Source organism: Humulus lupulus, chromosome 5 (assembly GCF_963169125.1).
Source record: "Humulus lupulus chromosome 5, drHumLupu1.1, whole genome shotgun sequence".
In the NCBI taxonomy this organism is placed as follows: domain Eukaryota; kingdom Viridiplantae; phylum Streptophyta; class Magnoliopsida; order Rosales; family Cannabaceae; genus Humulus; species Humulus lupulus.
In genome coordinates this window covers 174,659,397-174,669,108 of record NC_084797.1, presented here as the reverse complement: position 1 = coordinate 174,669,108, position 9,712 = coordinate 174,659,397, and the positions used below count along the sequence as shown (strand labels likewise).

The 9,712-nt window shown below is 41.2% G+C and overlaps 1 non-coding gene across 1 annotated transcript; it reads right to left on the bottom strand.

Moving 5' to 3' along the window:
* Window positions 1-4,191: 4,191 nt before the first annotated feature.
* Window positions 4,192-4,298, bottom strand: LOC133781070 (small nucleolar RNA R71). Its single transcript, XR_009869866.1, has one exon. It is a non-coding gene; the product is annotated as a small nucleolar RNA R71 (small nucleolar RNA).
* Between the last annotated feature and the right edge of the window lie 5,414 nt (window positions 4,299-9,712).

The window sequence follows — 9,712 nt, the reverse complement described above, 5'->3', positions numbered from 1 at the left end:
CGACGATATTTTGGTGTACTCTAAGGATGAAGTCGAGCACGAGGAACATTTAAGAATGACCATGTTGAGACTGAAGGAGCATCAACTTTACGCCAAGTTCAAGAAGTACGAATTTTGGCTTTCGCAAGTAGCGTTCCTTGGCCACATAGTATCTAAGGACGGAGTTCCTATAGACCTAGCTAAGGTAGAGGCTGTAAAGGATTGGCCAAGACCTAAGAATGCATTAGAGGTTAGAAGTTTTCTTGGGCTAGCAGGCTATTATTGAAGGTTTGTAGAAGGCTTTTCTAAGATAGCCACTCCGCTTACCAACCTGACCCGGAAATAGCAAAGGTTCAACTGGACGGATAAGTGTGAAGAGAGCTTCCAATTGCTTAAGGATAAGTTATTCTCAGTACCAATACTTTGTATACCGACACCCAACGACAAGTTTGTAGTCTACTGTGATGCGTCAAAGCAAGGTTTGGGTTGTGTGCTGATGCAGAATGACAAATTAATAGCTTACGCCTCAAGGCAGCTGAAGGAATACGAGCAACGCTATCTAACGCATGATATGGAGTTGGCAGCGATGGTCTTTGCATTGAAAATTTGGCACCACTATCTTTATGGAGAACGGGGTGATATTTATACGGACCATAAAAGCTTAAAATATTTCTTCACACAGAAGGAGCTCAACATGAGGCAACGCTGGTGGTTAGAATTAGTAAAGGATTATGACTGTGGAATCCTGTACCACCCGGGAAAAGCAAACGTAGTTATTGATGCGATAAGCTAGAAAAGTTATGGGAATCTAGCAACGTTATCCGGAATAGAAAAGCCGTTTTAGCAAGAGCTGATCAATGCCGGAATAGAAGTAGTCATTGGTAAACTAGCTAACTTATCCATCTAATCAATTATGTTAGAAGATATACGGATTGGGCAAGGGCATGATGACACATTAGTATCTTACATAGCTGCAGTCAAATAAGACAAGGCCACAGATTTCTCTATATCAGGACAGGGGTTCTTTAGATATAAGGATGGGGTATGCGTGACAAATGATAATGGAATTAAAATGAAGATTTTAGAAGAAGCGCACAATACCCCATACTCAGTTCACCCAGGGTCGACCAAGATGACTCACGACCTTAAGGCATTGTATTGGTGGCCAGGAATGAAGAAAGATGTAGCAGAATATGTGTCTAAATGCTTAGTATGCCAGTAAGTGAAAGCAGAACATCAGCGGCCTGCAGGCTTATTGCAACCGCTTAGAATTCCAGAATGGAAGTGGGAAGACATAGCCATGGATTTTGTGACGGGACTACCACAAATAAATAAGTATCACAACTCGGCTTCTATAGTAGTAGATAGACTAACCAAGTTATCTCACTTCATGCCTGTCAAGACTACTTACACAATGGATCAGTACGCAGACATTTATGTCTGAGAAATAGTACGACTACATGGAATCCCTAAGACCATAGTATCCGATAGAGGATCGGTGTTTACATCGAGATTTTAGGGAAGCTTGCAGAAAGCCACGGGTACCAAGTTAAGTCTTAGTACGGCATTTCATCCTCAAACCGACAGTCAGTCTGAGCATACCATACAGATTTTAGAAGATATGTTGCACGCTTGTGTACAGGACTTCGGAGGATCATGGAGTAAGTATTTGCCACTTATAGAGTTCTCCTACAACAATAGCTACCAGTCAATGATCGAGAGGGCACCCTATGAGTTACTTTATGGAAGGAGATGTCGATCGATGTTACACTGGGACAAGGTAGGAGAAAGGCAACTTCTTGGACCTGAAGCTGTTAGAGAGGCTCAGGATGCAGAAGCGCTGATTAGAAAGCATATGCTCGCTGCTCAAAGCCGACAAAAAAGTTATGCAGATGCCAAGCGACGTGATATGGAATTCAAAGTTGGAGATCAAGTCTTCTTAAAGATATCTCCTATGAAAGGTGTGAAGCGGTTTGGGAAGAAGGGCAAGCTTAGTCCCTGGTTTATAGGTCCTTTTGAGATATTGGACAAGGTGGAAACAGTTGCATATAGATTAGCCCTACCGCCAGCTCTAGCATATAGTTACGATGTGTTCCACATCTCGATACTGGGTAAATATGTGTCAGGCCTGTTGAGTCTAGTTTTTGTCATGTTTAGGTGATGTTTTAAGTGGTCTTTTATTTTGTTTTTCTTTCATTTAGTGCGGGTTTATGCTTTGTTTGTCTGTCTTTGTGAATATCAGGAAGAATTGAGCACATGAAAGAAATGTCAAGAAAGGGAAAAATAACCAAGTTTTTCATCATATTTCGAGAAAGGATGGTTCTCAACATAATTTGGAAGTGTTGGTGAAATTTTGGGATGAAAACTTGAAGAATTGAGAAATCCCTTAAGAGCCACGGCATGAGCAAAGTGGAGTCGCGGCTAGGTGGGAAATAGAACCAAAGTTTTTAAGGAAATCCTCGGGCCGCGGCATGGCTATAGAGAGTCGCGACATAGATGGGCATTTTGCCCAGAATTCGTCGACACGGGCCGCGGCATGGCTACATAGGGCCGCGACATGGAAAGAGCTTTTTGCCCAGGAAATTGGACACTGGCCGCGGCATAGTGTATGTAGAGCCGCAGCCCGCCTCTTTAAAATTTGAGCCCTAGGTTTTAATATGGCGAAAAGAGAAGAGAAAGGAGGACGTACGGACGAGGGAGAGAAATTCTAGTTTTGAAGGCTCAAGCTTAGAGTATTTTTACATGTTTTTTCTTTTCCTGATGTTATCTTTAATTTTTGTTGTGATTAGCACTATGGTTATGAACTAATTTTCTGTTTAGGATGTTTAATTGAATCACTTGAATCCCTGTTATGAACTAATGCAATTTTAATATTCTTCTTCTTCAATCTTCTTCAATTCCATATAACCTGTTCTTATAGATTGATTATTGATTGGCCATCTTTAGTCATTTACATATGTTTTTAAGTCAAAATCTGAGAAGTGAGATTTAAATCTGCTGTGGTTATATTGGACATAATTCTAATTTAGAACGAAAGTATCTGAATTAATTGTGTAACTGTTATTAAGTTGTCGAGATTAATGCTACCTTTGTGGTTCAATTTACCATAGAAATATAGGAAATTGTCACCTAGGTTGAGTTTATAATTCATAGTATGATTATAGGCTATTGTATCAACTTGTTAATTGAATTAGGTAAAAATAAGAAGAATTCACACTTTGCATTAGGGAATAATAGGGAGGATAGTTGATGAGATTGAATATCCTAATTGTTTCTTCAGTGATTAAATTAAAAGTTTTACTATTAGTTGTTATTCCATTTAATTTCTTATTATTGTATCTGCACTTTATAATTTCTTTTGCTGTATTTACAAAAATCAAGAATTTCAATTCATCAAATAGAACAATAAATTAATTGACTGGTAATTGATAAATCAGTCCTTGAGGACGATACTTGGTTTTACCATTTTATTACGAATTGCGACTGTGTGCACTTGCATAGCAAAATTATCGCAACAAGTTTTTGGCGCCGTTGCAGGGGACTGAAAATAATTATCAATATTAGTCTAATTAATTTTTATTCTAATTTGATTTTAATTTCTCTTGTTTCTAATCTATTTAGTTGCTTAATTTGTCTATCTCAGGTGAATTTTGGTATATGCGTGGCAGAAAAGGAAAAGACACACTTGTTCCTCTGAATCCTGAGATTGAAAAGTCTTGCAATCAAATCAGAAAGAACAAGAGAGAGGCCCAGAAATCTGTGAAGATGGCACAGAATGAAGGGGATGGCAGGAATGTTCTAACTCCTGGAGTTGTACAAGGGGTTCAGGCTCAGACCAATGCTGAGAGGAGCCTGAGAGATTATGTGCTACCCACTCTGACGGGAGTACAAAATAGTATACGCCCACCAGCTATAGAGGCCAACAACTTTGAAATAAAGCCCGCTATTCTACAAATGGTGCAGTCCTCTGTGCAATTCAATGGGTTGCCCTCTGAAGATCCTCACACCCATTTGTCCAACTTTCTGGAGTTTTGTGGAACCTTCAAATATAATGGGGTGAGTGATGACGCAATCAAGCTTAGGCTTTTCCCATTTTCTCTAAGGGACAGAGCTAAAAGTTGGCTGAACTCTCTGCAGCCAAACTCTATTGTCACCTGGCAAGATCTAGCTCAGAAATTTTTGTCCAAATTCTTCCCTCCGTCCAAAGTTGCTAAATTGAGGGGAGAGATAAATAACTTTTGCCAGAATGACAGAGAGTCATTGTATGAAGCTTGGGAACGGTTTAAGGAACTCCTGAGAAGATGTCCTCATCATGGCATTGAACAGTGGATGCTAGTACAGAATTTCTACAATGGTTTATGTCCTACAACCAGAACCATTATTGATACTGCAGCGGGTGGTACATTTATGAGTAAGAGTGCAACTGGTGCTTATGAGCTGCTAGAGGACATGGCCACAAACAATCATCAATGGTCTGAGGAAAGATCATCAGGAGTTAGAAAGGTAGCTGGGGTGCATGAGCTGGATGCAATCACTGCTCTAACAGCGTAAGTAGCCTCTCTGACAAAGCAGTTACAACAGAGCAGTGTATCTGCTAATGCGGTTCAGATGGCAGTGAGGTGTGAAATGTGTGGTGGTGCTCATTCTGTCGATCAGTGCCCTAATGGTATGAATAATAACACCCTAATGGATCATTCCCAAGTTCAAGCGGTGGGAAACTTTCAAAGGCCACTCAATAATCCATTCTCCAACAACTACAATCCTGGGTGGCGAAATCATCCCAATTTTTCGTGGAAGAATAATCAAGGCCAACAACCTCAGTTTCAGGACCAATTTCAGAATAACATGCCTCAGCCACCTATGAATCAAGCTTCGTCATCACAACAGCCTAGGCCTCAACAATCAATGCCTCAACCTGAGAGTCCTAATGAACTGCAAGCTGCCTTGTTGACTCTCACTAATACTCAGACTCAATTTATGACTGAGACCAGATCCTCTATTCGAAACCTTGAAACACAAGTTGGGCAGTTGGCCAATATGCTCAATAACAGACCTCGGGGAAATTTTCCCAGTAATACTGAAGTCAACCCCAAAGAGCAAGTTCAGGAAATTACTCTGAGGAGTGGGAAGCAAACTGAGCAGCCTAGACCTCCACAGGCAGTGGTTCAGAATAAAGAGATGGGTGAGCAGCCTGATTCAAAAAGGGTTACTGAAGACCGCCAGCAGTCAGAAAAGAGTCCCCCAGTTGTTATTGAGCAGTCAGTTAGAGTTCCATACCCTCAGCGGCTTAGAAAGACTACACTTGATAAACAATTTTCTAAGTTTTTAGAGGTGTTTAAAAAGCTGCACATAAACATTCCTTTTGCTGAGGCCTTGGAGCAGATGCCCAGCTATGTTAAATTCATGAAGGAGATTCTATCAAAGAAAAGGAGGATGGAGGACTATGAGACTGTAGCACTCACTGAAGAGTGCAGCGCGATTTTACAAAGGAAGTTACCCCAAAAGCTGAGAGATCCGGGGAGTTTCACCATACCTTGCACCATTGGCAAGTTTGAATGTAAGCACGCCTTATGTGTCTGGGGGCAAGTATCAATTTGATGCCCTTATCTGTGTTTAAAATACTTGGTTTGGGGGAGGCAAAACCAACAACTGTCACTTTACAGCTCGCAGACCGATCGTTAACACATCCACGAGGTATTATTGAGGATGTTCTTGTGAAGGTGGATAAGTTCATATTTCCAGCTGACTTTATTGTTCTGGACATGGAGGAGGACACAGATGTCCCAATTATTCTTGGTAGGCCATTTCTAGCCACAGGCCAAGCTCTTATTGATGTTCACAAAGGAGAGCTTAAGCTTAGAGTTCAAGGAGATGAGGTGGTCTTTAATGTCTTCAAGTCTATGAAGTATCCGGTGGCTAGTGACAGTTTCTTTAGTGTGGATGTGATAGAAAAGGCAGTCTCCAAGAGAAGGATGAACAGTGAGGCCTTAGAGGCAGTATTATTGGGTGATGAGGGCGATGATGATGATGATGCTGAGATCAGAGAATGTGTAAACTGGATAAACTCCTTCTTACCATATTGGAAGAAGTTTCAAGAATTAGCACATGCGACTGATAAACCGCTAACCTCCATTCAGCAGCCACCACCGTTGGAATTAAAGGTCCTCCCAGATCACTTGCGCTATGCTTATTTGGGAGAGAATGAAACTTTACCTGTCATTGTGTCAGCTGACCTGTCAAAGGTAGAATTGGAGAAACTGTTGAGGGTTCTAAGGGAGCATAAATTGGCCATTGGGTGGACCTTGGCAGATATTTGAGGAATCATCCCTTCGACAGTGATGCATAAAATTTTGTTGGAGGAGAATAGCAAGCCATCCATAGAGGCCTAGAGAAGACTCAATCCAGCTATGAAGGAAGTAGTATTGGAGCAAATTCTTAAATGGTTGGATGTTGGGGTAATCTACCCAATTTCTGATAGTGCATGGGTGAGCCCTGTGCAAGTGGTACCTAAGAAGGGTGGAATGACTGTGGTGAAAAATGAGAACAATGAACTCATTCCAACAAGGACTGTAACGGGGTGGCGGATTTGTATAGACTACCGCAAGCTCAATAAGGCAACAAGGAAGGATCATTTTCCTTTGCCTTTCCTTGATCAGATGCTTGACAGATTGGCAGGCCATAGCTACTACTGTTTCTTGGATGGGTATTCTGGGTATCATCAGATCGCTATTGCACCAGAGGATCAAGAGAAAACAACCTTCACATGTCCTTATGGCACATTTGCTTTCAGGAGAATGCCATTTAGACTATGCAATGCCCCTGCAACATTTCAATGGTGCATGATGGCCATATTTTCAGACATGGTAGACCGGTGTATTGAGATATTCATGGATGATTTCTCTATTTTTGGGTCATCATTCGACCTCTGTTTGGGTAATTTGGAGAACGTGCTGCATCGTTGTGAGATGGCTAATCTGGTGTTGAATTGGGAGAAATGCCATTTTATGGTGAAAGAGGGGATTGTTCTTGGCCATAAAATTTCAAGTGAGGGAATTGAGGTAGATAGAGCAAAAATTGCTACCATTGAAAAGCTGCCTCCACCAGTTTCAGTCAAAGGTGTTAGAAGTTTTCTTGGTCACGCTGGGTTCTATCAAAGATTCATAAAAGATTTCTCTAAGGTGTCCAAGCCTCTCTCAAACCTTCTTATGAACGGAGTTGTCTTTGATTTTAATGATGAATGTTTGAGGGCTTTTAATTTCTTGAAAGAAAAGCTTATTTCTGCTCCAATTGTAATAGCTCCGAATTGGGAATTACCTTTTGAGTTGATGTGTGATGCCAGTGACTATGCGGTGGGGGCAGTTTTGGGACAGCGGATTGACAAGGTATTGAGGTCTATTTACTATGCTAGTCGGACTCTAAATGATGCTCAGCTGAATTATGCTACTACAGAAAAAGAGTTGCTAGCTATTGTGTTTGCTTGTGATAAATTCAGACAATATCTTATTGGTAACAAAGTGATTGTCTACACTGATCACTCTGCCATTAAATACTTGATGTCAAAGAAAGATGCCAAGCCTCGCCTGATTAGATGGATTCATTTGCTTCAAGAATTTGACATGGAGATTCGTGACAAGAAGGGCAGCGAGAATGTGGTAGCTGATCATCTCTCTAGACTTAAGGTGGGGGAGATTGAAAATAATAAAGCAGTGCAAATCAATGATCACTTTCCTGATGAGCAGTTGTTTGGGGTAAGTGAGACTTTAGCTGTCCCTTGGTTTGCTGACATAGTGAATTTCTTGGTTGCCAAGATTGTGCCTCCTGAGATGTCAAAGCAGCAATTAAAGAAATTCTTTTCTAAGGTGAAACACTACTATTGGGAGGAACCTATTCTCTATAGGCACTGTGTTGACCAGATTATCAGAAGGTGTGTTCCTGAAGAAGAGATGCAGTCCATTCTTAATCACTGTCACACTCAACAATGCGGAGGGCACTTTGGAGCATCAAGAACGGCGGCTAAGGTATTACAAAGTGGTTTCTACTGGCCTTCATTATTCAAGGATGCCAATGTTTTTGTCAAGGCTTGTGATAGATGACAGCGAACTGGTAATATCTCGAGGAGAAATGAAATGCCTTTACAGGGGATTCTTGAAGTGGAACTGTTTGATGTATGGGGCATCGATTTCATGGGGCCCTTTCCACCCTCTTACAACAATGAATATATTCTATTGGCAGTGGATTATGTATCCAAATGGGTGGAGTCTGCAGCAACTAGAGCCAATGACGGTAAAACTGTGCTTAATTTTCTGCATAAACATATTTTTACTAGATTTGGCACTCCCCGGGCTCTGATTAGTGATGAAGGGAAACACTTTGTGAATAAGCAATTGGATGCATTGCTGGCTCGTTATGGAGTTTATCACCGAAAAGCTTTGCCTTACCATCCTCAATCAAATGGGCAAGCTGAAGTTTCAAACAGAGAAATCAAAAGCATCCTTGAGAAGACCGTTGACAGTTCAAGGAAAAATTGGTCGAAAAAGTTAGATGATGCGATTTGGGCTTACAAAACTGCATTCAAAACACCAATAGGCATGTCTCCTTACAGGTTGGTGTTTTTTAAAGCATGTCATCTACCAGTTGAATTGGAACATAGGGCATTCTGGGCTATGAAAAATTTGAATTTTGATTAGAGTGCCGCTAATGAACGAAGGCTGTTGCAACTGAATGAACTTGACGAGTTCAGAAATGAGGCTTATGAGAATGCCAAGATTTATAAAGAAAGAACAAAGGCTTGGCATGACAAGAACTTAATCAGAAAAGAGTTCCAACCAGGGCAGCAGATACTTCTTTTCAATTCAAGACTGCGACTGTTTCCTGGCAAATTGAAGTCAAGATGGTCAGGGCCATTCACTGTTGTTCAAGTTTTTCCATATGGTTCTGTAGAAGTTCAGGGCAACTCAGGTGATTCCTTTAAAGTCAATGGTCAGAGATTGAAGCCATACTTGGGTGGTAGTTTTGATCAAGCGAAGTCTATCCTCCTTCTGAAGCCTCTCTGAAGAGGGGTTCAGCGTCCGGCTAAATGACGTTAATGACAGCGCTTGTAGGAGGCACCCTATGTTTTACTTGTTATTTATTTTACTTTTGTATTTGTAAACAATGGATATTTGGTTTATTTTTTGGACTTTTAGAATCGTGAAAAACGTGAAAAATCAAAAAAAATTTTAAAAAATCAAAAAAATAGAAAATCCTTAAGGGCCGTGGCATAGCCATATGATGCCGCGGCATTGGGGGTTCCAGAGGCCAACGAATTTTGAAGTATAGGGGAGGGCCGCGGCATGGATGAGGAGGGTCGCGGCATTGAACCCCAGTTTTTCCCAGAATATCGAGGCGGGTCGCAGCATAGGTATCATGATGCCGCGGCATTATACACTAGAGATTTTATGCGGGCCGCGGCATGGTCAAAGTAATGCCGCGGCCCGAGTCCGAGATTTGGGGTAAAAAGCCCTAAATTGGCCACATTCTCAGTCATTATCACTTTCAGACTTTGTTCTCCTACTCAAACCTCTTTTTCTCTCTAATTCTTGAGACTTCCATCAGCCAAAGAGACAAAAAGAAGAACTTTTGTGCCATTCAAGTAAGTGTCTCCTATCTATTCTAGTTCTTTAGATTGGAGAATAGATTGCATTGTGGTATTGTGGATTGCTCTATGCTTTTCTTGTGAGACGTTTAAGGGGTT